Here is a 27,832-nt window from a genome sequence, read left to right on the forward strand (position 1 = left end):
TTTCAGAGGACAGGAAGTACCACACACACTCATGTTTGTTTGTGTGATAAAAGCTGACCCTTCCTGCAAGTTCACTTCAGACAGGTTCATCTGCTGCTTCACCTCGTCACGTATTGTGAACTGAGAGGAAAACCTAACCATGCATAATAAACACATCTTCTCCTGCATCCCTCGCTTGTATCCATGGCTGGTTTTGACTCCAGCTTCTTTTCTAGACTCCCGCTCGCTTTCTGTGATATTAGTTCAGATCAGGACTCCAGTCTGTTTGCTTAACTTGCACCCACACACAGATTTGGTATTTATTTTTTTATTTCTTCCTGACACTTAGTTTGGAGGTTTATTGCATGTTTCGCTCTTTTGGAGAACTTCATAGAGGAATCTTTCTTCACTTAGAGCGGCGACAGCAGGAGTTTAACTGGTTGAATATTAGATATAATCAATAAAAAAAACACATTTTAATCTAAATACGATTAAAAATGTTAAATTGGAAATAAAATGAATCTAAAATAGAATGAGACCGATAAAAGCAGGAAAATAAAAAGATACAGTGCAGTGTGAGATATTAACCCTAAAACTACCAGACCACAAATAATTATTCATATTTACTCTTATTCACAATTGAGCACATGCTGCTTATTCACTCTCATGCAATAACATACAAATTAAACTGATAATGATATAATATGAAACTTGATATAATAGCTGGACATTAAAGGGTAGGTTCACAATTTTTTCCCAAGTGTGTTCTAAAAACGTATTGATGAACATGATCAAAGTCTAACTAGTCAAAATATATTACAAGCGTTGTTCAGGGTGTGTTTTGTAATGCTAACAAATAATTGGTATTGTAAATAGCAGGAGCTGTAGGAGCTACTTGTTTATCTTAGAGTACAGTATATACAGGAGTATGTGTCACTATTTCAGACTAGGATTTTTTACCTCTTGCAATGCAGACAAATATAATAGAAAACACTCAGATGTTTTTCCCATAACTGCCATAGGCACCATCAGACTGTTTAAAATAGATAGAAGAAGTCTTTATTCAACCTACTAAATGATGAAGGAGATTAGAAAATGTGAGAGATACGCCAGTAGGAAGCAAGGAGCAGGTAGTCAATAATTAAGACTCATTTAAAATCCATCAAAGCACCGTTGTTCTCCATGTATGAATAAACAGAACATTTATATAACAGACAGATAGCGTCAGAATCTTGGAGACAGATGAAAGCAGAGATATAGAGATTGTATGAAACATGTAAACAGAATCAGAATGAAGAGAAAGAGAAAGAGAGGAGTTCTAATGATTAGTCTTGTGTCTGACCACTGATCTGATGAGAGAACAATAATCCATGACTCTGCGGGAATCCAGCTCTGTCTTGTCAGTGATACTCTCTGCATGTCAATTACCCTCACTGGGAAATGTCAATGAGCTTCATCTGCATGCAACAGACGCTGCTCGGAAAGAAAGTGACAGAAAACAAGACGTTTATTCTGATACTGACAGAAAAAATGAAAAGCAGAGTGTTGTTTTTTTGTCTGCTTTTGTGCTCTGATGCTTTGTGCTTGTGTGCGTGTATTGTGTGTGTGTGTGTGTGTGTGTGTGTGTGTGTGTCTGTGTGTGTGTGTCTGTGGATATTGAATGAACAGTGAGAGAGGAACAAGCTGTTCCCGTGTCAGCAGCAGCCAGCATAGAGCGTGGTGTTCGGTAGGGTGCTGCTCATTTATCACTCACTTTATCACCTTCATCTGGTCTGCTGGACTGATCCGTGTCACCGCTGACACATTACAGCAACACTACCTGCACCTCCAGGAGAGTGTGTGTCTGTTACTTAGTATGGTTATGGGTTAAAGACGCGGCCCAAGATCCCAAATCCAGCTCCAAATTAGACACATTTCTCATTTAAATCAAACATGATTATATTCTGATGCAGATCCACATGGAGATTGAAATATTTGAAATGTGTTCTTTGACTTTTTATTCCTGCTTTTTGACCCAGAAGGAGTTAAATTTATTTTAAAATTTTGTAATAATGTCAGAAAGATTGAAAAATGCCCGTTTCCAGAGCTATAAGTCTGCTTATTCAGTCCATTTAAAAAGCCTGAGGGAATACTACTTGAATATTACTTAAACAATTATTTTATTACATTATCTAAATCAAAAGTGACTAATTGATTGATCCACTAATTGTTTTAATAAGTCCATATTGTCTTTTTATTGGGAAGCAGATTAGTAGTCCTTACTGAAAAATGAATACTCTTCTTGGAAGCACAATAGTATGACTTGCAGCAGGTGTGACCAGGTTTACTACTCTGTGTGTGTGTGTGTGTGTGTGTGTGTGTGTGTGTGTGTGTGTGTGCGTGTGCGTGTGTCTGAGGCAGCTGTTTAATGCTACACAGAGCACCTCGTAAAGGTTATGTATCAGTCTGAACAAGCTGACGGAGCTGAACCTCAGAGCCAGGGGGAATAATAGGAAAGATGTGGCCGTCCAACATCAAGATCACATTTGAACAGAACACTACAGAACATTATTTTTTAAGACTTTGCTCTAAACTGACTAAAATCTTCTTGTTCATGTTCTTCACTAGCTGGCTCCATGTTAGAATGACAAATGCCAGCATCAGCAGATTCTGCTTCAGTTCATTATCAGCTGTTATAAATCTTCCGGCTGTATAATGTAGTATTTTTCAACCTTATTCTTGTAATTGCACTTATTTTGACTTTGGGTCACATTAACTTCACTGGCCATATCCGTTAAAAAAAGAGTCTATCATGGCAAGCAGAGCAAGCCTCATAAAACTCTCTAAATGAATGTAAACGGTACATAAATATTTCCTAAATGCTCATGTCTGAGGCTGATTGAAAGTATATAATTAGCAGACTGGATTAGCTTTTATAGCTTAAAGGGATTTACTTCCAAAGTACAATTTGCAGGCTAACCAGACTAGTTTATCAAACTAATAGTTACACACATTAAGTTGTATAATGAACCCTTACAAACTGTTTGGGTCAAATTTAACCTGCTTTGACATTTGACACCTGTAAAAAAAAGACCAGGTGTCTTTTATTCTGAAAAGTCAAATGCAAAAACATCAAAATATTTTAAATGTTATACTTTTGTATAGGTGCTAGAAATGTTTGTCCATTGAGGCTGTTCTGGGTCATATTGGAACCATATCTATTGACATGAATAGTTAATAGTTTTAATAATTATTTTTCTCTAGTTCTGTCATTTTCACTTTACATAAAATACATTAAATCATTATTGCTATGTTATATTTTCATATCTTAGGTAAAATAGGACATAATATTGTGTGATAGGAGCTGTTTAGTGGTGTAAAACCTAAAACATGAATCAAGGTTTAATCACATTTATTGATCAGTCAGATCGACTATTGATGCTTTCTAAACACATCTGTGCTTCAACATTTGCTATAGACACTTTTTATGAGGGTTAAAACATAGTTTTGAGGGTGTAGTTGTAACTTTAGTAGCTGTTGAAAGATAAACCTGTTTAGATTTGATAAGGGATTGAAGGGATTTGGATTCAATAAGCGGATTGGATCTTGGATTTTCGGATGAATCACTATGAACTTGAACACTTGTCTTTATTATTACCTGTCTGGCTTTGTGTTTCTTAAAGGCAGATGATGGGAAGTTAGTCATGCTCTGAGTCTGAGGTAAAGCCAGTTCCTGTATTTTATATCATCATTACTGAGCCGCTGAGAGAACTCCAAACATACTTCACCATATTTCCCTTTAAATGACATTTGACATCAGTCTGTGTTTTTGCCTGTGGGTTAAAGAGCAGTTAGAAAAGACCCACCCCACCCCTAAGTAAGACCTCCTTTCCAAATCAAACAGAGTGAGTGAGTGAGTGCACCTTTTTTTTTTTTTTTTTTTTTTTAATTTCCTTTTTTTTTTTCTTTCTTTTTGTACGTTTTGTTTTGACTCCCCACATCCCAGCAGAAAGTAGGTCACAGGCTGACCGAGGTAAACTATGAGGCAGCAGTTTGCCGGCCGGCCAGATCGCGTCTCCAGGAAGCTCGATGCAGAGGAGACGTTAAACACACAAGTTCCTGTTTGACATCTGTTTCCAGCAGGGGCCTCACGAGGGCTGCCCTCCCCCTTTGCCCCCCGCCTCCGACCCCTCCTCCCCCCCTCCCCTCCTCACTGCCACTCACACTCAGAGGCCTTGTTCACCTAGCCGCTCCATCAGCCAGGTTTGTCAGTTTAACTGCTCTGTGACCTCTTTCCTCCCCTCCCTTCCTAGAAACCAGAAAAATTCTGATGACGTGCCTATCGTTGACTCCGTGCCCAGAATAACGAAATCTTGAGAGATAAAATCAGGAAAGACGGGTTCTTACGCAGGCAGCTACCCTGCTAGACTGCAGACCCCGAGGGCTGTGAATAATTAACCAGGTGTATATTTAAGAAGACAAGACAGCACAATGTGTGTGCGTATGTGTGTGTGTGTGTGTGGGGAGGTAGGGCTGCATCTGCTTGATATGAATGATCCACATCCTGCCATTTTACACTTAGAAATCCTCACATTGCAGCTCAAATGAAAGCATGAGAAAGAGTAAATTCTCAGAGTGAGCCTTCAAAGTGACAGCTGAGGCACACTGGCACACCTCGAGTTGCTCAAAGATGGCTCCTATTTGTTTTTCCATCATCACTAAAGCTTTATAAAGCCCCGCTGTCCCTCCACGGGCTTTCCTCTGTACACACACACACATACACACGAGCGCAGATGCACGAGGGGTGTACCGTACGTATATATATTTTTAGCTCTGGGAGATACTGTGACCCGCCAGACATCAGAGGACCAATTATCCTCCCGCTACACCTTGCTTCGCGTGAAACCCTAGATAAGACGAGCAGGAGTGAGACGGCAACTGATGTCAGAGGCAAGGCTGAAAGGCAACACGAGCGGAGGCAGGAGAGTCCAAGGCAGGGTGCCAGCGGGGCGCCGGACGAGGGCAGAGCAAAACCCCCCCCCCCCCCGTGTCACACAGAGAAAGGTGTCAGCGCTGTTAGCCACCTGGACTCTGTGCTGCACCACGCTTATGAGGACAGAGAGATGTGATCAGCAGCAGCACACTCAGCACACTGCAGAATTACCTACAAGCCCACATACACTGATTTGAATGAGTTTATATGCTTTTGGGTAGATTCATATTAGCATCATATTTATATTATTATTACAGGATTTTAACATCTTAATTTAAAAGGTAAATAACTGTTGTGGAGAGTGTGAATACTAAAGTACCTCGGAATTAAACAGTACAGTACTTAGTAACTACTTTTTCACTTTGTATATGTAATGTATAAATATTATTGAGATTGGCTTGTGGGGTTAACTTCATGCAATTTTAGACTAATTAAGATATTTCATCACATCCTTAAAATCCTGTACAGCTGTTATACAGTCCTAGATGTTTTCATATCGTCTGACTCATAACGTGCTAATATTTCTCATTATTATTCACTTGTGAATAATAATTATCCATCCGTTGTTTTGAGTAGGATAAAAATCTAGTAGATTATTCAGGTTTATTTCAACGTGGGTGTTATTTTCGTAGTTTATGTAACATTTGCACCTTTCAGTTTGTGAGATTTGGTAATTCAGTGATATGGTTTCAGAAACCAGGCTGAACTGTTTACGACCTCTCTGATTATCTGACTGCTCCTGTTTTTAGTCGTCTCTGACATCTTGTAGCAATGTTACTGTGTTTCTATCCCTCCTGTTTTCTTCCGTTGACCGTGCAAATTTTCTGCAAAATTGACCCAGTCTGGTTTGACTGTTTACAAAGCATGAGGTATAAATTATCACCCAAGTCTGTGTTAGACCTTCAGTCCAATTTACTACCACAAGTTTTACACATATTTTTGGAAATTATGGTTAATAGGTCTCATTTAAATGAAACTATACCTCATTTTTTAGATAACCCTTGTTGTCCTCCCTGGTCAAAATGGACCTGAGGACAACAGGAGTGCAGCATTTCATTTGGTGGCCAAACCTATGAAAACAAACCATGAAAAAAGAGGGGGAAAAGGCATGGAATAATAAAGTGGAATGATTATTTTAGACTAAATCTGATTTGCAGAGCAGTGCAGTGTGGAGCATTAACAGATGCTTCTAATGTATCAACAGATGCATTTCACTAAATGCCACTTTCTCATCATGCATGAGATCAAAACATTGTTCTGCCCACTTTCCTCATCAGTGGAGGCAGATATCCTGCAGTCAGGGATGTGATACTGTCTGATTTTATGAATATGCTAAAACCTCTGTACATTTTTCCTGTGTGGAAACAATGATGGTTAGTAGGCGCAGCCTACATTTCCACTGATTTTTTTTTTCTTTCTTGGGGTTGAAGCGTTACAGTGGGTGATGCAGATTTTCCACTTACTGTAAAGCTTCTGGCAGCTAAAGCTTCTCTGTGAGTAATTTGTTAGCTGTTAGCATGACATGACAGCATCTTCAAAGTCTTTGTGTGCTAAGTTACATCTCTGTAACAACTCATCCTCATATCTGACACAAGTCAAATCAATACAGATGCTGTCAGATAGAAACACATCTGTACTCTTATTGAGCAGTTTGAGAGCTGCTGCTTTATGTGCACTGTCATGGCCTCCTGAAAAAACGCCTGACAAGTAATGGGAGGTCACACAAGACGTTAAAGCAGAGAAACTATTGGTTTGTTTGAATAATCCAAACATGTCAAAATGCTATGAGGTGTGTCAGTCAGTAAGTGTTTGTGTTTATGCATGAATGATAAAATGGTGATAGGAGTGTTGAATGAAGTGTAGGAAGCCCAAATTCCCCTATTTTCTCCCTCACCCAACAAGTGGGGTGTGACCTTATACTACTGAGCACACTGGGCCCAGGTGTTCCCAATTAACAATGACCCAACCACACCTACTAGGCATCTGCAACACAAGGACAAGCAGCCCAACAGCCAAAAGAGTTGGCGTGCTTTCTTAATGATTGCTTTTCTGCAAAGCCAATCTAGCTATGAGGGATGAAAAGCTTCTCCTCGTTCCGTTCCTGTTGCGAATTGTGCACTTCAGGACTTTAGAATCTCAGCATTTTTGACGAGGCTCTGATCGATACACCATGAACACAGGGTACAGAAAATTCATCAAGAAAAAGGGCTGGAAAAAAACAGATGGGCTTCTCGGTTTGTCTCCGAGTACGTGGGAGTCAGTGAGATGAGACTGGGAAAGAGAGAAGAGAGAGCGAGAGAGAGAGAGAGAGAGAGAGAAAAAGGGCTGTTTGTTGTTGCTCTGCAGAGCTCCAGGCTGAGATCAGACTAATCAATAGCAGGGATAATGTGGAGATGAGTAGTATGACATCAATATTAGGCGCAGAGGCCCAGAAACACCATTGTGCTACACCACCACACCACCACCACCTACTCTGTGCTGAGTAAACAGTGGCTCCCCGGAGAGAAAGGAACTCATTGATGTGTCCCTCCAACCTCCTGCCTCTGTGCATTGTTCGGCCTTCCGAACACAGACACCTCATCAACAGGGACCCTACCTACCTGCTAACCAACAGAGGTCGATGGACGGTTAAATACGACGACGTCTCAGTGGTTTCCAACATTGATGGACTCCCCTCCTCCTACCCGTGACTCTCGCTGCCAGTGTTTTTTATTGGATTGTGAAATAAATCACTGAGGTTCTGTTGGGACAACTCATGTGGGCGATTGAGTGGTCTTCTTTGTAGCAGGTTAGGGTTTCACTGACACCTGATGATTTTACAACAGCTTTCGTTTGCCTGGCGGGAAACTGTGAGAGAGTTTAGTCTCTCAGTTTAGACAATAAGATTTCCTGAATTTGATTAAGGCAACAATACCGTTTCCTTACAAACCAACTCAACTCATTAGGACCATTCTTCTAAGAAACGTACTTTTTTAGCCACAGCAGTATAAAGGCGTTGTCATTTGTCATTTATCCAATAAAATATCTTCACATATCTCCAGCATGAATTTTGGCACTGATATATATTGTCTAGCGCCACCATGAGGTTTGCTTTGAGTGAAACATCTCAACAACTCTTTGGTGGATTGTTGTTTGGTGGACTTCTGTACTCATGTGATCCTTCAGTGATCTTCTGACCACCAATCACAGATTCGCTAACACAGCTGTAGATTTTAAAACTTGTTGTACTCTTGTCATATTGATATGAAAATTGTTCGGAATAAAAAAAAAACAAGTAAAATCTCTTTAATAACAAAATCATTTTTAATGATGCAAGGTTTATAAAGTATCTTTATGGAAATATTTCTGCCAAATACCAAAAGTAGAAAAACCAGACGAGACATCCTGCAGCAGACCTCAAAAGACCCAAACATCTGGCTTTAAAAGCAGAGAAATATAAAAGATTCCAGCCATGCATTGTGCTGTTTAGTTTGGATAAGCTGAAGAATATCTGCTGTGCACAGATCTGCCTTCAAATAGCTGCCATGAAATTCCTGATTCTATACGAGGCTCTTATGCTTTTCCGTGTTGTTATTCCTCCCTGTAGTTGTCGGTGGGTAAGTAGCTTGACCAAGTTGGCTCTGTTTCAAACAGTGGGGCTCTTCCAGGAGCTGCCCAGCTGTTTGATGAATGACTGCAATCCCCCTGCGGTTCAAGCAAGAGCAGGATAGGTAGAAAGGATAGGAATCCTCATCCTTCTCTCTGTAAGGAACGAGGCAGGAGGCAGGAGTAAGTGAGGTCATGTGTTTAGATGGACAGGTGATCTGGATGCTGCTTCAAACTACTTTAACTCTGGAGGGAAAGAACCAGCTGTTTAACTCCATAATATTGAGTTTGAGGGCATTCTCTGGAGTCCTGTCATCTGGCACTTTCTTTGTTTGTTTGGATAGATATGATGTGGTTATTCATTATGCTAGTGGGCGAGCGTTTTGACAGGAAGACACTTTGAATTATGGATGCAGCTCTATGACTAAAATCATAGTTCTCGTGTTCATTCTTTTTTTTTTAAATCAAAGAGAACAAAACAACTGAAACAAATAATGTGCTGGTAACAGACAACCTTTTAATCATCAATTAGTTCATTAGTTTCAGTCAACCATCAAACAGATAAAATCATCTCCAAATTCATGCAGCTTTATATTCAAATAAGGCTTTTTACAACGGCCACCACAAGATGTCCCTAAATAGAGTTACACATTACAATACGATACATTACAATACGATACGAGAACGTACGATACAATACGATAAATTACAATATGACACGATATGATACATTGCAATACGATACATTACAGTACAATACATTACAATATAATACAATACATTATGATACGATACATTACAATACGATATGATACGAGAACGTATGATACAATACGATAAATTACAATATGACACGATACGATTGCAATATGATACAATACATTACGATACATTACAATACCATATGACATGATACGATACATTACAATACAATACAACATGATACGATACAATACATTACAATACAATGCAATACAATATGATACATTACGATACGATACATTGCGATACGATACATTACAATACGATACATTGTGATATGATACATTGCGATACGATACATTACAATACGATACATTGCGATACGATGCATTATGATACGATACATTACAATACGATACATTATGATACGATACATTATGATACGATACATTACAATACCATATGACACGATACGATACATTACAATACAATACTACATGATACGATACAATACATTACAATACAATACATTACAATATGATACATTACGATACGATACATTACGATACGATATACTTTATTGTCCCCATAGAGAAATTTGTCTTAAACTCAAAGGCTGCGCACATGTATCCACAATTACAGTAAAATTAATGTGGAGCATTGCATGTAGTGCACATACCATGAACACTACTTTTTTTGTTCCATGGTGGAATATTTGAGGGGTCTACATTGTGGAGACATTTACATTCAGCATTCAGACACTCAGATGAAATGATGGAGGGTTAAACGTACAGCACTGTGTGGTAAATAAGGAGTGAAGAGGAAAGTCATGAAGCACATCTAAATATCAGGACACTAGAATTTGTTGTTGTCACAGTCCAGCAGTTAATGTTTGCTGTTGTGTGAATATCGTCCTGCAGTTTGAAGTGATTAGCTCAGTGGAAATGACTCATAAATCAAGTTAGTGTTTTCTCATGCGTAAGGTGGACTGTCAGACTTCAGTCAACTACCAACTACCCAGCATCCTCCATGTCCACACCGCCTTCCTCCTCTTCCCCCTCCTCACGGCGAGTCCTGCTCCTTTTCAATGGAGTGGCGAGGGGGGATACCCTACGTAATTGGTGGAGCTTTGATGTGATGCCGCTCGGCTAAGCCTCTCAATTCAGCACTTAGCACTTAACAATGCACGTTTCTTTCATCTGCAAAGCCAATTAATTTGCGGCGTGGAGTAGAATTTCAAACAGCAGCAGTAGAAAGGGACGTATGTATTTTTTCCCGATTTTTCAGCAGAGAGCAGTGCAGCGTTACGAGCAGACGATGCATCTGCTGTGTATTTGAAGTTGTGCAAAAAATTAAAGCTCACCTCAGGAAACCTCACTTCATATTTACTCCCTACAGTACAAAATCACTGTTTATCAATAGTAGTGTTTTTTATTGCAGCAAGAAATGCCACCAGGCAGCAAGTTGGGTCTCATCACCAGAGTTATTTATTGTGTTAAGAGACAAACAGTCCCTGAGAGTCATTCATGCACTAAGATGTACTATTAGGCTTGTGGAACATTTTCTGACTCATTCCTGGCTTCCTCCTTCATATTATGACTCAGAGTCAGAGGGTGAAAAAAGTTTCAGTCTTCAGAGCATTCCTCTGAGAATGTGTGTGTGTGCATGCGTGTGTGTGTGTGTGTGTATGTGTGTGTGTGTGTGTGTGTGTGTGTGTGTGACAGACAGATAAAGATCTAATGCAAAAGTTGTTACTAAATCCATACAATTATGTAATCAGATCACAAATACAAAAGATAGATTGATAGAATACTTTATTAGTCCTACAAGGAAATTAAAGTGCTCCTGCAGCAACTTGACATAATTCAGAATACAAAAACAAATGTACTTAAAGGCTTAAATATACACAATAACTGAATTAACTAGCTCAAATATAACAATATGTGAAAAAAGCTTGAGTTACCTTAAGATAGTGATTCTATTACTGCGACTGTTCATAGAAATGACTTTACATCTGCTTTACTGCCTGAATTATTCATTCCAACATTTAGAAGTTAGATTCATGAAATATAGATTTGTTTATGGATTCATGTCAAGTCATGCATTTATGAAAGTGTTAATCCTGTCACCACCAGCAACCCGCTGGGCACAGAATCCTTTTGGGCTTTTACAGGAGCCTCTTTAAAGGAGGCTGAGTATGTGTAAAATGCACATAAACTCAGCGGCTGCATCTCACCCCCACCGTTCAGCCTCAGTGATCCTGTTGCAGCTTCTGTGCCGTCATTAGTGTTTATTATTGGAATTATCTCATTTTTTAAAAGAAGTGAAAGAGTCCTACTCTGTGTGAGAAAGGTTATCTAGTTTCCAAAGTAGTGAAAAAAAGACTGTGTGGACTCTAGGGTTTCAAATCTTTGTATCTCACTGCTGACATTTAGATATTAATAATGGCTCCATTCTGTTAAAGTCTGCCAGTAAGCCACACCATTGAAGAAGCATGTATAATAGCAGGGAACACCTAAATGGAATGCAGCCACACATATGCTTTTTCATGAAAGTTTAGATGCAAAGTTGGACAATTCTGCAAAACCCTGAAATACATTCAAAATTCTGTTCATCTGCGAATGGCAACATCAATATTGTCCAGATTAGCGTGTCATATTTCTAATGTGTGTGTCAACCTCTTTATCAGTACTAACTAATGACACATGAATTTCAGTGCAATCATATTGTTGCGGATTGTATGGTATCGCATCATATTACATTGTCTCGCTACATGAAGGACACACTGCTTCCTGCACTGATACTGAACGCTGACATTGGACGTAGATTGGGAAGTGCAGAATTCCTCAGATACTGAAAAGCAGTTTACTGTTGTAACTTCAAGGTTCAAATACAAGTCTCCACAGATACAACATATCATAAAAAAAGGATGAATCAGTACAAAAAGAAATCAGGAGATCTTAAATATAAAAATACATAGCAGAAGTCATAAAAAGGAAGGAAATGCTGGACAGATATATCAAAGTGTAGTCAGTCCAGCATCAAAACCCACATTTAAACACACGTGATGAGTGAGTCTAGTCTTTTTATATCTATATCTATGTATAACAGTATGAAAACAAGACTTACTGATTGACACATAGAATCAGCTTTTTTTCTTGAAAATCTACCTTATTCTTGCTGGATTGCTGGATTTTCTTGTTTAGGACAGAAAAGACTTGACAGAATTTTTTTTTTTTTTTTTTGCAATTATTGAATTAAAATATAAAAAATCTTGAGACTAGTGTAAATAGGTCAGATGAGTGTCTTAAACATGCATCAGACCTGTTTGTTCACACTGAGTAACTCTCCCAGCAGCACAGTATGAACACCTCACAAGGCTGCATAAACGTGTGTGGCCCCGCGCTGCTCTATTTCTGTGGGAATGGGGAAGTGAAATAGAGTCCAAATGCCCCCGCCACCTCCCACCCCACCGCCTACACCTCCATAAGTATAGTGTGTGTGTGTGTGTGTGTGTAAGAATGGGAGGGGATGCATGTCCTGCGGCAACCCCGGTGCTTTGTGAGCTGTTTACGAGTCTCCTCTGCAGCCCTTTTCCACCGTCCCTGCTCCTCCCCCTCCTGCGTACCCCCCTCACCCACCCCCACCCCCCCTTCACTCCCACCTCCCGTCACCTCGGCAGAGAAAGTTTGTTGTGACGAGCCCGAGCAACTGTTTGAAACAAGATTACGACAGTCACACAGGATGTGAAAGAGTTCAGTATAAGTCAGCTCGTCAAGTATACTCTCCAATGATATCTGGCTGCTGGTGTTTACATTAACCCTCCCTCCTGTGTGTGATATGCCATTGTGAATTCCTAGATCACCAAGCAGTCAAAGAAGAGTCAAAAAAAGACACAAATTGTGTGGCAAAGCAGCACCAGTCTGTGTGAATCACCCACATGAGCTCTTCCCTCAAATAACCTTCAGTCAGTGAAGTGGCTGATGAATGGACCATGACTCACTTGAGGCTGTTGCCCTGACAGGTGAAGTCTGGGCTGGGGCTTTCTTTTATGACATCTGCGAGCTGCAGAGGTGAGAAAAGTTCAACAAATGAGGTGTGTGAGGAGCCCCCGAGGCACCGCCGAGCCTCGCTAGTAAACTGCGCTCCTGCTCAAGCTTGTGTAAAAGAAGTGACATATGTGAGATTCTGCCCCAAAACACACTGATGGAATGCAAGCGTATCAGTGCTAAAGGCAAGTACTAGTGAAGAAGTGTTTTAGGGACATTTAAATGTCTGCTTTTGCACAGCTTTGTTAATCATGACTAACGTGCTAGATGTTGCAATATGTAACAAAATGCAGATGATATCTAAAAGCTTTTATTTTAACTCTTTCAACAAGAGTTTGATCAGGCGTCTGGATTCCAGAAAGGAACCTCACAGCAGACATGTTGAGTCACTAGTCCTCATTTTCACAACTCAACTCTGACTCAAGTCTGAAGTCAGCAGCCATGCATTAATGTTATTTTTTCAAAGCCTACATAATAACCAATTTCAAGCCGGCAATTTGAGACTGAATAACATCCACATTGGCACAGATTACCTTCATCTGTCAGAGAGAAGAGAGAGTGATGACTGTAATCAATCCAAACCTCTATGCTCCTCAGTCAGTGAGTCAGCGCCTCTGTATCGTGCATATCAGAACTCAACAAAAAGCAGAAAATATGGGATGAAAACAGTCTCAAACAGTGTGCTGGAATTGAATCCAGTCCCATGCGGACCAGTTTGCCAACCTGCTACCAGGAGCCAAATGTTTTTGTGCTCACCAAGCTGAGAAAAACAAGAGTTTCAATAGACAAAACCAAAAGCCTCAAACCAATAACAGACTGTCCAAGTCAACAGTGGTCACACATGACTGATGAATCTTCCTGTTTGTCTTAGCAGGGCAGCACCATTCTGATTTAGACAATGACAGTGTCTACTTAGGAGTTAAACTCAATGACATTCACAGTCTATAGGGAGGCTGAGGCAGGCGTGTGTCCGTACTGTTATTGAGCTCATGGTCAATGGCTGGCTTTACATTAGAACATATTGAGCAGAGAGCCGGCAGAGGGGCTGTTCATGTAGGGAAATAGGACATCAGTAGGATTTGAGCATGGATGGAGGGCGACGAGAGCAGCTGGTTAGTCTCCGATACTCGCTTCTGACACGTGGAACAGCAGCCATTCATCAAATCCAGGAAAATAAATCACCTGCTATCACATCAACCCATGAATTTATGTGCTTTTATGTCACTGTAGTGAGGAGAGTTCAGATAGGCTCCGCATCGCTTAAACACACTTTTTCCTCCTGCTTTTTTTTTTTTTTTTTTTTTTTGCTGCTGCACGCTACATGTCTGCTTGCCGCTATAGGACATGACAGTTATTTTGAGAGTTTGAGAGGTACACACCCCCAGCTTCCCTTGACGTGAGAGTTCTGCTGCGAAACTACGCCGCTTTCCTGTTAGATTCAACACTCACTGTAGGGAAAACTCCACTGTCTCACCTCATGTTTAATCATACTCCAGTACAGTTTCTTTCTTCTTCTGTGAACCTGATTGATTTCACACTAGATCATCACCATCACTTATATCTCGCTTGGCTGAATCTGCAGCAGTAATACACTCTCACAGCCACAATGGACACTCAATTAATGATGGTGAAAAAGAAGAACATGATTTTTCAGCTTCATATTGATACTGAGGATGACTGTTGAACAGATGGCCTTCATCAGGTGAAGCTGACAATGTGAACGCAGCTGTATTTATATCTTAGGATGATTCATTAGATGTAGTAAAGGACATCATGGCCAATCTGCATCCATTAGAGGATTATCAGTATTATCACCATTGTACTCATCAATCTTACTTAACTGCTGACACTTCATGACATCACTAAAATCTGAAGTCATAATCCAACTAGTGAATTTACTGTACTGTAGTTTCCTGTGCATTCACTTTTACTTTTACATTCAAAAGATGCAGTTTAAATCATCTGCATGATAACCCCTAACCCTAACTGTAGTCTAACCACTTGTGTTTCTTATTGTCATGATGTCACTCAGCAGTTACTTGGGTTAATACATTGTTATAATAAGTCATAGAAAACATAATAAAACTACACAAATAAGAGCCACGTTGCAATAAATTGGAGTTTAGTCATCTAGAATAAGAGTAATCAGAAAAAGTTTAGCTGATGAAAAAAATGTGGCGTATTGTCTGTTCATGCATGTCTTTGTTTAATTTATTCTTTGTTCATGTTTCTAAGTCTAAGCCAGTGCCTGGAAAGCACCTGTGGGTATGTTAGCCACATGAAAAGGCCTAGGGGAAAAAAATGAAGTAGGGAAGACAGTCCAAAGTGTAACCACAAAAGCATCTTATACATATCTTTGCTTAAAAAAAAAGAAAAACGTTCTGTCTTTCTTCAGCTGTATTATTGCTTGCTTGGCCATGACTTAGCATGTTGTTGGCTGGTTCCTATCTGCAGGTGGAACTGTATACAGTTTTAGCTCATAAATAAACTTAAAATTGAATAATTGTCCCTTTCACCGTCCTGAAAACTACTTACATCTGTTGCTTTTGTTCTGGATTTTTTTTTTTTTTTTTTTGGAGTGCCCATTGGCCCACAGCAGCACTCCCAGCCAAGTAAGATGGAGCCGTGGATAATGGTGGGAAAATAGGGCTCGGCTCCTAGTTTGATGATTTTGGGGGCTATTAAAGGGCAAGAGGGTGAGGCCCAGCCCAGCCAGTATCCCAGACAGTTAGAAGAGTTTGTTCCTGATAAGAGGGGGAGTTGGGAGTCGGGGGGGGTTCATGCAGTATGTGTGTGGTCATGTTTGTCCCCTCCCACCTCAGCAGATTAGCTGCACACTTAATGCTTAGCAGAGCAGAATGTCAGGGTCTGTGTGAGACACATCCAGCATGTTATGAAAGAGAGAAAAAAAGCTGTTGTATGTAGCACTAGCTGCTGAAATCCCCCTCCTATAAGTCTGATTCATCATACATCATCATCATCATCATGGTCGCTGTCCCAGAAATCCTCTCATGTTCCATAATAAGCCAAACATGTATATATATGTATCATTTTTCGTAACCGTGACTGCATGATGCAAAGATTTTTTTCTTTCTTTCCATACTGTAAATATAAAGAGTAAAAATAATGACAGATCAGACATAAACCCAGTATAATCTAACGTGAACCTTTGCATGTTTATTTTTGTCATCTGGTCAGTCTGGACCATTATAAATCCATTGAAGGATTAGGCAGCTAAAAATAGCCTCTTACGATAGCAGACTTAGTGCGCAGCCTAAACCATAAACAAACAAATGGCAATTTCTCCGTGGCCCACTCTGCCAGCATTTCAGGGAGTAATTTGTGGTGTGCAGAGCGGTTGACCTCGGTCAGGAAACAGCGGCAGGATAAAGAAGGGCCATTTAGCCCTGTTTTGAGCTTAAGAGTGGCCTTCTCGCGGGCCGTGTCCACTGTGCGGCAGCTGCACGGCCACAGACAAGCTAAAACGCTTAAGGACGCTCAAGCAGAGATGTGCATCAATCATGCCTTCCAAGAATTGAGCGCCACTAGAAAAAGCCGACGTCTTGCCGCAGACTATGGTCCAACGTGTCATTTCAGCCAACGCTGTCTCCCATCCGCAAATAGCAGCAGCTTGCGTCTGCTTTTTTTTTTTTTCCCTCCTCCCAGAGGTTTCTCAGGGCTGATCTGAGAGGAAGGCTGGCGTCCTGTATCAGACAGTGTAATGTTTGCTCTACACATGACTTCAGGCTGAATGAGAGCGTCAGAGGAGGGTGACCTTTGAGAGCAGGGCAGCAGGACTCTGAGTATTTCTGTTCAGCTGAAGAGTGTCAAGTAGTTTAAAAGTTTAGTCATGTAGGCTTTTCCTGCCACAGTCCTGGAGCACACACAAGACAGTTCCATATAGCAGCTGCTGGACTCAATTACAGATATTGATTATTCTCCTTTTTCTTTTTTTAAACTGATTAATCATCACAATGAAGTATCTCAGAGAGTAAGAAACAACTTTAAAACAGCTGTGAATGAGGCTACTTTGGATCAGTACATACTGTCACCTTATGAAGTTAGAATTAGTAACATCTTAACTTATTTACACAACCAGCAGTCACAAAGCAACTTCAGCATCTATTTGAATGTGTGTTTCTGTCCACCTGATGAATCCAGGTCTAATGTTCACTCTTATTCAGCTCTGGTTTGGTCTCCACCAACTCATTACAAACTCATAGAAATATCTAGCTTTAAACTACTAAAAAGTTCCACTCTGTTTACAAGCTAGTTGCTAACATTGTGTGATACTGGAAACAAGGTTAATGAGAGCAGAGTTAACTAGCTGTTAAACCTAATAAATGAGCTAAATAGGCTAATTACCCCCATCATTCCATCATGGGAGTATTCATGGATTATTCTGGCATTATAATAGCATCGTAATCATTGTAAGGAAGTTTCTCAGAGATTAAGAAACATCTTTAAAACAGCAGTAACATGTTTGTTTGTTTTTTATTTAGGTTCTTATAGCTTCTTATATCAAATGAAACTAGATATAAGAAGTATATAGCTTATTTTAAATGAACTAAATGTGTTGTGGCAGTGTTCATTTTGAATTGTATGCAGTTAGATGTAACAGTGATGGAGGCTTTGTACTCATTTTATCACAGGTTTGCATACTTCAGTTCAATCGTTCGTTCCTTCGTTTGCCAAGTTGGAGATATTGCAGCTGTTAGAAATTCTCTGAATATCTCTGACTCTCAGTTTATCCCATTCAACTCCACTGCTCATAATTACAGTCTGAACGGCTCTTCGTCACACCTTTTAAAGCCATTTGATCACCGCTAATATGAAAAATATGGATTAGCTCATCATTAAAGGTAAAACAGCACACCTCTGTGATCCTGACTTAAATAGTGAATGATAGGAAGCACTTTCACTTAAAATAAACCATTTGCATATGAGCAACATTAATTCCCCTTTTATTGACTAATGAATAAAACAGGGCATAAGAATTTCCCTCAGTGTCTTTTTCATGTTTACTTTGAAAGGGAAATTCACATGCAGGAAAGGACTTAGTCATATAAAGACACTGTCCTTTTAATACAGGTTTGTGTGTTTATCTTTTTAAGGAGATGGAGAGATGCAGATACAAATACTCAGTCTGGTGCTTTATTTACCAGTCAGCCTCGGTGCTCTCATCCATAATGACACCAACAAACAGCAGCAGCACAGGCTTATCTGCACCAGCAGGATTGGAGAAGCCAGACTGAGATTAATAATGGATGACTGAAGGTTTTCAAGGTTATGTTTTTTTATTTGAAATAGGATGTTTAACAAAGAGAAGGTTGTGTGAAAAATCTTGACTCATCTGTAGGAGAGTGTGAGAAAAAACTCAATCTCATCAGAAGAGGGTCAATACACGAAAACAAGCAATCCAGCTCTGACTGGCTGTGTGTTGCCTATAGATATGGTGCTTTCAACTGATTATTGGATTAGTCATTTCCAGCCATGATGGAAAAATCAATCACACATTGCTCAGAAAAAAATGTCACCCAATGGTGTATGTATAGCTTCAGTGTGTGCGCTGTGGTTGTGGGGTGTACAGTGTTGGTGTGGGCTAAGGTTTCAGGTCGGGGTGACTCGTCCAAAAAAGCCTGCCTCTTTGCTTTTTGCACTCGCTGCTCTTTCTCCTTGAACTTGTTACAGTTCAATGTTTTAATCAAGTGGAAATCAATAGTCTTAGAGATAAATATTGATCTCTCATGAGCCAAGACTGAGTCATTTGAGCAGCAGCCTGCACCTTCTTTATAGACACACACACACACACACACACACACACACACACACACACACACACACACACACACACACACACACACACACACACACACACACACACACACACACACACACACACACATAATGAGTGTTTGGGGGAAAATGCAGCAGAGAGGGAAAGCTTTGTGTGAGGAGTGTAAATGTGTGTTGATTTTATAATATGACACATATATTTAATATTTAGTATCCAACAAGGTGTATTATGCAGCTAAAGATAAGTGACTTCAGACTGTTAGATACTATGTAAATGAAATGTTAATCTAGTGTTTAGTTTTGTGAATGATTTTCTTATTTCCACACTGAGTCTAGATTTACATGCAAGATTAAAATAAACTCAAGCCAGCAGTTCAATCCTCATGTTTCTGTTTCTTCAAACCAAACACATGATTTTGTACAATGGAAAAAATTTTAAAAAAACGTTTGGAGCTTCCAAAAAAGTTCAACTAGTGAACTAGTGGATGATCTGAGTCATAACTGTAGTCAAACAGCACTCTCTTGGACTTCCTGTGTCATATTTACACACACACACACACACACACACACACACACACACAGGAACATTTTTCACATTTTCCTATTGGAGTTTCAGTTCAAAGCAAGTAACTGCACATTGAGTTGTGATTGGTTGTCATTAAGGAATTCACAATGATGCATTACTTTAATTTGAAGAAGTTTTAAAGTATTATTACTCAATATGATGCAGTACTCTATTCAAAGGGGCAAACATATAATAGCTGATATTAAAGTAATTAGAGATGAATGTGTACTCTCAGGAGCAGATTTAGTGTTAATCAGGAAAAGCTAGTAAGTGGCCCTTGAGTCCCCAATTTAGAGTAATTCAGGAACTACTTAATGGTGAATCATTAGTTCATAAGTTGCTCCTTGAAATATGAAATACTTCCATTTTGTGACCGTGTCGCTTATGTGTCAGTGAGTTTTGTCTGTGTGTACAGAAGCAGCAGAATCATAGTGTGACAGCAGATTGCAGCACAGCATTTAACAGATTGCTCTAATGGCTGCATGACACAGCTGGCCCACCCATCTGTAAATAAATCATAGGTTGGAATATGAACACACAATCATTACTTAACCAGACAGAATCAAATGTAGCAGGTTGTGGAATTAGATGCTGTGTCACTAGCAGACAGACAGACATCACACACACTGCAGCCTGCAGAGTAGAAACACATGTAGAAATCATGACCCGTTGGTTCAAACCAAACCATGCCACAAACGTTCAGTACACTTTCTCTTCCTCCTCTTCCTCCTCCTTGTGAATATTTCCGCTGTGACTTTGCGATGCTCGGGCGTTTTTTTGGTCCAATCAATAAGCACTTTCTTTCTCTTCTCAGGTTGAGTCATCATGACTGCTGCCCCAAAAGCCACTAAACCACACTCTGTGTCACATCAGCGCACACTCGAAACCATAACCTTTCATTGTGTGCCATCGCACTCGAGCCCAAGCGCTCTGTTCTCGTGTTGACGTACTTTGACAGCCCTAACTGACCTATGATAAATTGATGCTTTACAATAGATAAGACAGACATGCTTATTATATGACTTGCGTCTTGTTTTAGAGAGCTGTTGGAAATCACAGAGCTGGATTTTGCCCCTCCTTTCCCGCCAGGCTCTTTTTGTGGTTCTCAGTCATGTCGGAGGTTGACAGCAGCTTTAGGAGGCACAGATCAACCAAAATCAGCTGAGTAGTGATATTTGGTACGAAACCTGCAGACTCTTGCTCTTGATTCAGACGGTCGTGCTCCAGCAAATAATACGAAATGAGAACAGTGGTTAAATCAACCGCAAATACATGCTGTGTGTATGAAGAGTGAGAGAAATATACTTTCAGGCAATAGATAGATTACAAAGAGAGACAAGTAAAAGCAGCTTCAGTGGTTTTGTGCACTACAGTCAATGATTATGATATAAATCACAATACACTTGTCATGAATACACTGTATAACACGTTGTAACCCACAGGATGGGCTTGTTGCAAATGTTTGGGCAGTTTTTTAATATTTTGCACAGACATTGACATTTGTATATTATAGAACATCAGTGTGGGTGTAGGAGTAGGTGGTGTTATGTACAAAGTGCAGAGCTTTAACACCAGAGAGCAGACTTAAAGCCCTGCATCTATTGATTTGGTAGGTTTAGACTAGTATTACACAGCATTGCATTTCCTGGATAATATACTGACTGATGCAGATTTATTGTATATGAAGGACAAATTGCATACTTTGTGTCGTACTATAAGTTTGACCTTAACCCTGACACCATCCAAACGTGTTAGACTGTCCTAAACTAACGAGTGCACATGATGATCTTATAAATTATGTGTCTGCTTTGTGGTTTTGTCACATGATGTGTTCTTGCTTCAGCAACATATTATTGTTAGAGTAGTGAGAGAAGCAGCATGTCACAGCCCTTGTTATTTAAAGACATGGTGTTGCAAGATGCATGTGTTGGCACTCCTGACTCAAATGGTCATTGAATCTGTGTTGTACTCACACAGTCCAGTGCCCTTCCCCTATGCGCGTGTGTGTGTGTGTGTTTGTGTGTGTGTGTATTAGCTCCCTCATTCTGTGCGGCTGCTGCTGTTGGAGGGTCATATAACCTGGTATGGCCATTCTCTGGCTGGGTAATGTGAGTGAGCTTAAAGCTCAGCTTCAAGTGCCAGAACATGTGAATGTGTTGCAGCCTCCTCCTCCTCCTCCTCCTCCTCCTCCTCGCCCCTCACACTGGCACTGCTGCCGTCACAGTAAACTGACAGCGACGGCTGTTCAGCAGATCCCTGGACATGGACTGGCTGAATGACGCACAGGTTAGAGGTCTTCACAGGTCCATAATGTTAGACCCAACCCGTACCCGAACCTGACGTGCCTTCATTTATTTTCTAAAAATACCCAAGGGGGACCCGAGCACAGCCAGACCTGACCTGAAAACACCTGAACATAACAGAGCTGATCCAAACGGTGGTCCACCCCAACAGAGAAAACACAAACACCAGCTGCAGCCTGAAGCACTATCAATGGCACAGTGGCAAAGAGCAGCAATATTATAATAATTATGTCTTAACAACACGTGTAAAGTCATAGAAATGAAAATAATTAGTTTACTTCAAACACACATTTATAACATATAATATAATAACTAAATGTCCTATTCCACCTTGTGTACATACTGACAATAAAACCTTTTATAACCAGCTGGGTGATACGTTCTTACCTATTAATCATTGTTTTATTCAATATGAATTCATAATACATGTCATATCTGTTAATCAAATTCTAAAACTCATTTTAATAGATTTCAATCTTAAGGAGGACTGTTTTCTAAGATGAAATTCAGCTTCATGTCTTATCTTTGTGGACTATTTGCATAAAAGTGGAGAAAACAACTGATGTTCCGTTTCATTTTACCTCCTTGTTCTCCTTTTATCTTTTTCTTGTTCCTCACATCGATTCACTTCACAGTTTGTACTTTCACTCAAAACACACTGTTTTTCTGATTTTCTGACACATTGAAAAAAACAGACCTGAGACCCATGGCAAAGTTAACCCTAACCCAACCCAAACTGATTAGACTGCAATCAGACCTGAGTGGACCCGTGAAGACCTGTAATACCAGGATTTATGTGAACAATATAAGATCACATGTATTAGCATGCATGAGGAATTACTTACACTTATGTAACAACACATGAGCTTTTTTCAGTTTCAATTCTGCTGTGTTACTGAAACAGTCCAAACACTTTGTTTGCTATAGGACACGACATCTTAAATCATCGTGATCACAACATAAGTGGCCCAAGTAACTGAGAGCCAGCATGACCTAAGTGGTGTGTGGTCTAAATGATACTTAGTGTAATAGGGTGGAGTAGGGATCTGTTGCACTGCCTCAGGTCTCCACTCTCTATGCATGCAGGTAAAAATGACACGCAAGTCTTTTTCTTTGTCTTTTTTTTTACAGTCCTCCAACTGATGAGTGTGCAGTCAGGAGGTGACATGCTGTAGTTATTGTCCAGCATGAATGAGATGTGTGTGTGTGTGTGTATGCGCGCGTGTGTGTGTGTGTGTGTGTGTGTGTGTGTGTGTGTGTGTGTGTGTGTGTGAAGTTGTTTTCCTAGACTTTTCTCAGGAAGAAAACAGGACCAAAGTGCATTACCACACCAGCTTGTTTTTTAATGCTTGAAAGACAGTTTGAAGAGGATGAATTCTCACGCAGTCCCGGTGCTGCGTGTGGTCTTTCACAACATTTACAACTTAAAACAAGACGTGAGAACAACACACAAAAAAACACAAATCTAAAGAAAGAATCTGATGTGAGAAAGCATCAGCGTGGCGTCCAGCTCCAGCCACCTCAAATTTGATCAAACATGTTGGTTGCATCTTTGTGCCGACTGAGGCTATATTACCATCAGTCACATCACTAGATGTTGTCTTTCATCTTCCTCACAGCTTGGCTTCTTCATCCTTTTGATCTCAGCTGGATATTTATACCATTGCTCGGGTTTTAACGCAACAGCAGATTGTGCAAAACTGCTTTTCTTTGCCATATCAACAGACTTGTACCCTGCAGCCCACACACACACACACACACACACACACACACACATATATATATATATATATACACACGTGCACACACACGCACTCTGTTGGCTTTGCACACACACCCACACACACTTACACGCATACAGACGTGGCTTTTGAAGGTTTTGACGTGGGCGATGCCTCTGTGTCAACTCTTTCCTGTGGGGAGACTTTCCACTTGCCTTTTTTCCATGAGTGCTGCGAGCGTGAGCTTTTTTGTCAAAACTGACAGTTGAATTTTTGTCAACTTTATGCACGCGCTGAATTTATTGCTTCAAATAAAGCAACCCCCTCCACACACACACACACACACTTAACTCTTCCGTCCGCTTCCACCGGGCCCCATTAATAATGCAGCACATAATCCAGTCTCGGGCACGCTCATCCAAGCAGCCCCTCGGCCTGCCAATCACTGGGCCTAATTAGCACAAGATCTGCTCTTTCTCTGGGTGTGATGGTGGAGCTGCTGCTGGAAAATACTCCACACATCCTAATCCAGTCCCTCAAAAGCCATTTTCCCCCCTCTCTGGCAGCGATCATTTATTTTTGGGGGTGTTTCTCTTCCAAGCTGAGGTGATTTTCTTTTTCTGCACTTTGCAAACTGAGGTGTCTGCAAACTTGTTTCCTCGATGATTCAGCCAATCGCACAGGAAGACGTGCAGGTGTACCGTTTTTTTTTTTTTTTACTGTCAGCGCACAAGTCAGACATGAGGTAGGAAACGCAATTATCAATATGATATATTTTCTATATGGTGTCAACGACTGTATATGTATATAGGGTTGTTTTGTGGTGAGTCCTGTGCTGTAATGTATGGCGTGCGGTATTTTACATTTAAGGTTGAAAGATGTGTCAAATGAAAACCAAATTGGGTGTGAGTCATGTTGAGTCACACTTTCTAAACTGATAGATTCAGTCACACAAATGTCACACATATTTGTTCTCAGGCATGTTAGAAAAAAAATAAGAAAAAGCGATTAAAACCGAAGACAAACGTGGTCTAATATCATCTTAATAACCGAGACGGAGCCGAGACAGAGCAGCAGCAGCTTTCAGACATTTGAAACAGCGAGGCCGGTCTATAGATAACCCAGTGTTTCTATCACATGTGCAGCGTGTTACCATATAAGACAGCAATATGACTCACCCCACTCACTGACCTACTATGTGGGAAGTCATGATTCATGCAAGCTGCATTTAAGCAGGCAGGGCCCAAAAATACTCTGGCATGCCATCACACAAACACATACACAACTATCACACACACACACACACACACACACTCACACATACCTCACTTGCTCAGTCATACTCACCCTCCCACAGACACTGATAGGCTCAGATGCAGTCGGTAACATACAGTGAGAGACATTACAAGTTGTCAGAGCAAAGACTGGAATAACAAGATGACTGGATCTGTGCTGATGCCTTTCTGAGGTAATGCCAAACATACATACGATCACTGCTCACGCTTTCCAGGCTTCATGTCAATACATTGCTTTGATTTTTTAATAGAAGGCAAAGATGTTTTTTGTGAAATTAAAGTCAACTCTAGGCCCGTGCAACAGGTAACCAAATTGAAACAGGTTGCAGCTATGCTAATGATTTCTTGGTTGCATGTCTTTGCTTATGTAAGATGGATACGGGAGCTTGGCAAACCACAGATCCTCCTGTTGTTCTTTGTAGATTCTTCTTCTTCGAAACGAGACGGTCTTTCAAGAACGATTAGTCAGCAAGATATCTCTATTAATAGCCTCTCGAGTATTGGTGCAGTGATTGATGCAGCTTTTTTTGAAGTCTTTTCAAACCTGGCGTTCAGACTGGTTCAATCAGACTCCAGTTCATTTCTTTTTACTTTTGGTACAATTACTTTTGGGCTGATCTGAAGACAGTAGTACATAGTTGTACTTAAGGGTTGGACCAAATCAACCACGAGACCCTTTAGAGGATGTGGTCTTGGTCTGCTCACAAACAAATTCTGAGCGGTTCATCTGTGGTGGGAATATGATCCGACCTCGATCTGACCCGACTGCGTGGCGTACTTCTACAAGCTTGGCTCTGCAGATGTGTGGAATCAACATTTGTTTGAATCAAGGTCCGATAAAGTACATTACTATGTTGGTATTTGGGCAGATGGGAGCTTCTTCAGGACCAACGGGGATTCTCACTTGACCTTTTAGTGATGCATTTTGATTTGCTTTAAAGAAACTGAACCAAAGGGCAAAGGGCAACAAGTTTAACAACCGACTGGGACCAGAGCCCAACACCATAGGACAATTGCCTTCAAAAACCCAGCCATGAGTCCTCTGACATTCAGCTCTTTACATATTATTTGTTGTTGATCACATGAATAGAAACAAAGCTGAGATTTTTCATTTTCATGATATTTTGCCGATGTCAAAGATATAAGCCATGAGAGCAGTTTGAATGCAGATTGAGGCTCCACAGATAATTAGTTTCTTAGTGTGTAATCCAGCTGTCTTAGATGATTTCCATGCAATTTGTGCTCCACACTAATTGTTTCTTTAAAAGGTAAATCTCAGCAGTGGTTCGAGTATTGATTCATGCGGTTGAGGTCACTGCCTGGACCTTTCCATCACAGGGAGATGAAGTAGCTCTGGTGTTAATTAGGCCGATTGCAGATAGAAGCAGGTTTGTGCTTCGCTCCGAAGTGCATTCTGGGCCGCCACTGCTCAGCGGCAGGGTATTCATCACTGTCAGCGGCAGGAGCACCACAAGATGGTCTGATGGGCTCAGTCTAACCTAAGGTTACCCCCATTCACCTGACCACACTGGACCTCAGAGCTGTTGAGACATCACATGATATGAAAGGACTGTCAGAGTGGGTCAGGCATGTAAAGTAGAACCAGGATATCATTGCTGGAGTGAAGCTGGAACTCATGAACACATCGTCCAGGTCCAGCATTATTTTTCAGGAATTGATGCTGTGTTGCCTTTCCTGTGTGCTCCAATCAAAGCACAGGGAGACAGTATTGATTTCTGTCTGGAGTGAAAAGCACTTGATCCATGTGTAGATGGACTCGAGCATAATGACTCCGACCATAGCCTGAGATGACTCTTTGTCCTTCATGTCAGATTTTACCTTGAACTTTCTACTACTTGTCACATCTGACCTGCTCTTTTGCTTTCACACTGTCTGTTTATTTAGAGTATGAATCAGATTAAATGTTCTGTAATTAATTACACATGAGGAATGATTTAATCTGTGTCAGCGTGACGAAACGTGGCAAAGAAAACACTCTCATTATGCGTCCACATTGTCCAGCCTGTAATCAGCAAAGCATCAGCAGCATGTCTCAGACGTGGCTGTCTTTGCATATATTATCTCAGGATCAATATCAGCAACCCGACGACCTTCTGAAAGGATGTTTACCCAATCAGCAGTGTGGAGAATGAGGAGCCTCTGCCATGGATGTTAGCAGGCTTTCTCTGCGGTCAGAACGGAAAGCCCCAAAAAAACAAAAGCTGCTCCCATCAACTTGTCGAGGCTTTAATCTCATGTTGCAATCTTAAATGGAGGAATTTACTTCATGGATGATGTTGTGTTGCTTGTTTTGACACTGAACACAGGATGTTCTTTATTTCAATGAGCCTTAACATTCATCACTCTGTCTCTCTTCATGCTGTAAGGAACACTGACGACAAAAAGCATGAAAGAATCTCACCACACTGCCAAATTAGATCTTTTTTTTCCTGTGTTTCAAGCTACTTTAGTTAATTGTAGGTTACAGTTTGGAGGGATATGTCATTCATTCATGATTTTACAGTGTTGTTTGAATGCTGGCAGCAAGGTGGAAGTGTTTTCGCTGGAATGATTCTGTTGTGTAGTTGTACAGTATGATAGAGCCTGAGCAGCACACTCTGTGTCTGTGGCAACATTGGCTTCTTAGAAAATGTCATTTTTTTTCAGGAACTAAGAAAAACATTCTCGTTTTTAGTCTTGATGACAGTGCATGTTTAATGGTATGCACTTGGTTTTGCAATGGTTTCATAAGCCACAAGGGTCAGAGTGGAGTTGAGTCACGCTACAGACAAACACGTAATCTCCCTGAAGTTACAACATAACAGTAATAAAGATCATTAGTTAAGTGAAAACCTCGGATCAGAG

The 27,832-nt window shown here is 40.5% G+C and overlaps 1 protein-coding gene across 2 annotated transcripts in view; it reads left to right on the plus strand.

Moving 5' to 3' along the window:
• The window catches only part of bach2b (BTB and CNC homology 1, basic leucine zipper transcription factor 2b), a 96,688-nt gene that overhangs the window by 29,817 nt on the left and 39,039 nt on the right, over positions 1-27,832 (plus strand). The window lies entirely within an intron of this gene.

This window comes from Scomber japonicus, chromosome 17 (genome assembly GCF_027409825.1).
Source record: "Scomber japonicus isolate fScoJap1 chromosome 17, fScoJap1.pri, whole genome shotgun sequence".
In the NCBI taxonomy this organism is placed as follows: Eukaryota; Metazoa; Chordata; class Actinopteri; order Scombriformes; family Scombridae; genus Scomber; species Scomber japonicus.